This window comes from Bos taurus, chromosome 28 (genome assembly GCF_002263795.3).
Source record: "Bos taurus isolate L1 Dominette 01449 registration number 42190680 breed Hereford chromosome 28, ARS-UCD2.0, whole genome shotgun sequence".
Classification (NCBI taxonomy): domain Eukaryota; kingdom Metazoa; phylum Chordata; class Mammalia; order Artiodactyla; family Bovidae; genus Bos; species Bos taurus.
Window position 1 is genome coordinate 17765978 of NC_037355.1, and position 6000 is coordinate 17771977.

The window sequence follows — 6000 nt, forward strand, 5'->3', positions numbered from 1 at the left end:
AATAATTGACTGAGCCTCTCAAGCATGATGAACTGCACACTCAGGAAACTCTCATGAGAGGCCACACCTTCAATACTTCCTACTTTAAGTGAGGCTAGTAATTTTTTAAATGTCTATGGATGGCTTGGGATTTCTCTAATATAATAAGTATAAACAAGACTCTAGATTATTAATTTGCTAATAGTTTTTCCCTTAAGCCAAGGTTATTTCCTCAACTCCTTGATTCACTGAAAAGTATTTACTAGATTCCTACTCCTGAACCTAGCTAAAGCCCTTTCTACAGCAAATAGGGAGAAGGCAATGGCACCCCACTCCAGTACTGTTGCCTGGCAAATCCCATGGATGGAGGAGCCTGGTGGGCTGCAGTCCATGGGGTTGCTAGGAGTCGGACACAACTGAGCGACTTCACTTTCACTTTCCGCTTTCATGCACTGGAGAAGGAAATGGCAATCCACTCCAGTGTTCTTGCCTGGAGAATCCCAGGGATGGGGGAGCCTGGTAGGCTGCAGTCCATGGGGTCGCACAGAGTCGGACACAACTGAAGCGACTTAGCAGCAGCAGAGCAAATATTGGTATGTTGCCCCTTGATATTAGCTATATCCAATTCTAAAGATTAATATGTATTTCAGAAGCATTATTTTCTGATTTGTGTAGTGGACAGTCCATAGGCAAAAATAAACAGCACAGTCAGATCATAGACAGAGTTGGAAACAGAATTTAGTTATTCCCTCCCTCACACACGTTCTGTCCCCACTTGTTTACTTGCTGTTGGTGACCACCTGTGCCACTTAGAATGCTTTTGGCTACAAAGCAATAAAATCTGAAATTCAAAATGGCTCAAACAATTATCAAAATGTACTACATAATCTTACAAGAAAGAAGCTCAGAGGTGGGGAGCCTCAATGACATCATGGAGGACCCAGATCATTTCTGCCCGTGGCGTCCCCTTCAGCACCTTGGCTACTGTCCTACGTTGTCCCCTTCTAATCCCAAGATGACAACTACATGCTCACAAATTTTTTCTTCACTTACGTTTCATTTTAAGAAGAAGAAAAACTTTTCCCAAAGCCTCCTGGGAGAGTTTCTCCTGTGTCCCTTCAGCCAGCGTTGTATCACATGATCAATTCTAAACCGGATACTGGTAAGGGAAGTAGAATGGTAAGAATTAACTTCGATGAGTCAGGATTCGCCAGCAGGGGTGGGAGGGTGGCCCTGAAACACATGGTCAGCCAGTAATTGAACAAAATTGGAATTTCCTTTCAAGAGGGAAAAAACATACAATGGCTGGCTATTGGACAGGTCCCTGCCATTTCCACTCCAGCAAATGGTCTTTCCTCCATAATGTTTTTTGTGGTGGTGTTTTTTTTCCATATTTTATACTTTGGAATGTCCTAGCGTTCTCAGCATTCTTCAATTCCAAATTTAGATGGATAGGTAGGTAGGTAGACAGATAGATAAAAGACTTATTTTTTTCCTCTTTTTCAAAGATTATGCTGCTAGTGCTGATTATTATCTGTCTGTGTGGGTGTGGTATTTTAAATGTTTGCCACAGAAGAAGCTATTGCATTCCAACATGTCTATGAAAAATAGCTAGAAATTTTTGAAACCAAACCTATTCAGCTCTTAAGGTGCTAGACTCTTGTTTGAATTATTGGTACCATTTCCTTTCTGCTGAAATTTTGATGACAAGGTCATCATTCATTCAACCAAGTGTGGCCATTTTAGATTCAGTTAAGTGTCTTTATTCAAGGTGTCCTCACAGGCTCCTTTATTTGTTAGAACTCTTTCAAAATGAATAGACAGATGAATCACCAGAGCACTGCAAAGGGAAACTCAAGGGCCAGGCCTCAACTGATGAGACAAAACAAACAAAAAGATGACACAATTATAGACTTGGGAAATTGTTCAAGATATTAGAGGAAAAATCTATCACTCAATATGATAAGTGTTTTGTAGGGAAAAAATGATATGCAAAGATAAAGCATTCAAATAAAATGGAAGTTATCTGTTGATGGTAAGGTTGCAGGTGATTTTTAATTTTTTTTCTATTTTTTCCATAAATACCCATGTTAATTTTTTTAACTAATAAGAAGTAAATATCACTTCTGATAGGTTCATGCTACACTCTAGCCATCAGTTTCCTTGACCTTTGCCAGCTTCTGGACCAACTCCAGAAGCTTGGGTGCCCTTTCCCTGCCCTCTCTGGGGCAAGTAGGGAGTCTTTACAGACGTGACCATTAGAAAGCGGCAGGTACTATTCTGACTCATGGAAGCACAGAATGCTTCCAAGAAATGGCTCCTGTTCTGAAAAAGTTCTCAATCTAAGTTGGATATATTGACAGGTGCTTGTGTGCTCAGAAGTTCAGGAATGTCCGACTCTTTGCCACCCCATAAACTGTAGCCCTCCAGGCTCCTCTGTTCATGGAATTCTCTAGGCAAGAATATTGGAGCCGGTTGCTGGTTCCTTGTCCAGGGGATCTTCCTAACATGGGGATCAAAGCTGTGGGTGAATAGGCGCATTGCCCTGATGGTACCAGGATGAGTTCTAGAAGCTGGATTCCATGGAGGATTCGGTCACACACACACACACACAAAAACTGCAGGATGTTAGACATGCTCCATTAGCCCAACATGAGTTTATTGTTTATAAAATGGATGGATTGACAATAGTTTTTTTTTTTTTAAGGCAATGTTGAGAAGAAGCCTTTTCTTAAAACCCCAGGGACATTCCTGACTAAAAAACTAGAACTTTGCCTTAGAAGGACATAGTATGTTAAAGATCTCACGTTGACTTGGACTGAAACACTAGGTGTATTCCCATTAAAGTCAAAAATGAGATAAGGCTTGGAATTAATGACTTACTAATAATTACCTGCTAAATGTGTGTCTCCCAGCCCAGGACACAGCTGTAGGAGGGCAGGTGCCGTTTCTATCTTGTTCTGTGCTCTACCTGCAAGGTCTAGGACAGTGCCTGGCACAGAGAAGTCCTTCATGAGTGTTTTACAGAAGGAAGAGGAAAAGGATACAGGTACACAGGCTGGCTGTTTTCACCAATGATATCTCACTTTCCCTACCCCTGGAATAAGACAACAGAAGGAAATTAAAAGTATAATTATCACAAAGTTAAAATCGTTATTTGTAGATTATAATATGATCTACATTAAAAACTCAGAAGGAATTCTTTTCTAAAAAGAAAGATAAAATATAAAGACTAGATTTTCTACAAATTAATAATGGTTAGAAGATATAATGGGAAAAAAATCTCTTACAACAGTTAAAAAGCATTCAAAATATTTAAAGTGAAAATAGGAAATGTAAAGGACCTACAGAAGAAAAATAAACTGTTCTAAAGGATATTTTGCTTGATGCAAAATTTAAATACTATAAAGATGTCATTTTTACATGTAATTCCACTGAAAATCTCAGGATTTGTATTTACTGATGTTAGTCTGAGGCCAACATGAATACACCTTAAGTAACAATAGAAAATGGCTTCCTTTTTTAAAAAAATTATTTATTATTTATTTATTGATGGCAGCACTGGTCTTCATTGCTGCACGTGGGTTTCTCTAGTTGTGGCCAGCAGGGGCTACTCTTCATTTGGGTGTTCGGGCTTACTGTGGGGGCTTCTCTTGTTTCGCACAGTCCCTAGGCACACATCTTGAGTAGCTGCAGTGAATGCAGTTGTGCCTTACAAACCCTAGAGCACCGGCTCAGTAGTTGTGGTACATGGGCTTGGTTGCCCCACGGCATGAGAAATCTTCCCAGATCAGGGATCGAACCCATGTCCACTGCATTGTCAGGCAGATTCTTAAACACTGGACCACCAGGGAAGTCCAGAAGATGGCTTTCTGAAATACTTTTAAGTATTCCTGAAAGCTGAAATGCTTAAAAGTGTGATATTAGTTGGGCTTCCCCGGTGGTGCAAAACTAGCCGCCAAATTGGGCTTCCCTGGTGGCTCAGACGGTAATGAATCTGCCTGCAATGTGGGAGACCTGGTTTGATCCCTGGGTCAGGAAAATAGATCCCTGGAGGAGGGCATGGCAACCCACTCCAGAATTATTACCTGGAGAATCCCCATGGACAGAAGAGCCTGGCAGACTATAGTCCATGGAGTCGCAAAGAGTCAGACATGACTGACTAAGCACAGCACACAGCTGCCAAGTTAGTGAAACAATAAAGAATCCAAAAATAGCTATAATGCTAGGAATCTGTTTTATGGTGAAATTTACATGGGTGACTGAATCTAAGAATTTGGAGGCACTTAATCCTGAGATCCCCTCTTAGATCTGCCTTTTGTAGATAAGTATTATAAGGTATCTAGGCCTCAGTTCACTCACCTGTAAAATGGGGATAAAAATAATTATCCTAGAATTATGAGGATCAAATGAAATCTGTAGTCATTAAAATTTTAAATTCATTAAGAATATTTAGCACAGTATCTCAGTATGCAATAAAGAATTCTTATGACATGCTTGAAAAACCAATTAGAAAGTAAAGGAATTTACAAGAAATGATGCTGAGATAATTAAGGAAAAATATTTATATGTTATCTGTGTTTTATATGTTACATGTTACAGAGTATAGGAATGAGTTAAAGCATTAAATGCAAATATTAAAACTACAAAACAACTAGAAGAAAGTGTGAGTGACTCTTCTGATCTCATGATAGAGAGGGCTTAACAAATAAAAGAAATGAAGTAACATTACAAAGACAAGAACAGGTAAGAAGAAAAATTTTAACTACAGGAGAATTCTGAACTGCTTCATGTGAAAGAAAATTTATCATTAATAAAAATAGGAAAAAAAACTGAAAAAAAATACCTTCAGCAATATGTATGGCATTTGGAGTTAATAACTTTAATACATAAACAGCTCTTTAAAAGCAATACAAAAAATGCTGACCACTCAATAGGAAGTTACAAAGAATCTGAAAATATAATTCGTAAGTTAAAAAAAAATTAGTAAGTACAAACAGTAATGATGAAGTTTTTAATTTAATCTGTTCTAGAATTTCCAGATGCTATATATTTGTAGGGTATGTGAAGCCAAAGAAATCCATAAAGAGAAAGGCAGAAATGAAAGTATTTTATACATGACTGTCAGGAACTGCCTGAAACTAACTCAAATACGTGAAGAAGCATTGTGCAGCTCCCATTTAACACCTCAGGAGTTCTTTAAATTTTTAGATATCAAAGTTCCCTTTCTCTGCCATTCCATGTTTTTCTCTGATGTTTCTAACATGGTGCATGTGGCTTTCAAATCTGACAATTTCCATGTCATAAATACATATCTGAATGAGTATGAACTAAGTAGTTAATAAAACATCCCTGAAGAAAAATGGAAAGAGATGTAGTTTGGGGTCTTGCTCTCTTACCACTAGCTGTGATTCAGGCCATAGGTGAGACACATCACTTCTCCAAATGTAGGAGGATTAAATCACTTTCTCCCAAGGAAGTCTGTAATTCCTGCACCCCACTCCAGCCCTGCAGAGTCAGAAGGCCAGACTTGGAAATTGGCATTTTTAACAAGTACCGCAATTAATGACCAGGTACTTTAAGTTGAAAAACACCCTAATGGCACACCACCAAATCCCTTCTAATGTCAAAAATAAAATATTCTGAAGGAAAAATTATGCATGTAGAATAGTACTCCACTCTGCACATCTGATAGTGAGCATCCACCTCAACTCTCAAGTTTGGGTTCTCAGATCCAAGTTATATTTCAGCTGATATCTTTTTAGGTTTTGTTCTCCTAATCCCATGCATCAAATTACACTCACTGAAGCTGCCAGTCTTCTAAAGTGCTTTCAGAAGGCACATAAATCCAACCCTGAGTCCTCATGATTCAGACATTTAATCACACCATAAAGTTAATGGAATCCAATTTGAATGTAGACACCTCAACAGCTACGTTGCATTGAATTCACAGCATTCATAAAATGTGGGTCTCAAAATGAATCACCGGCCTGACAGAAAGTTCAGAGAAGAATGCCACCC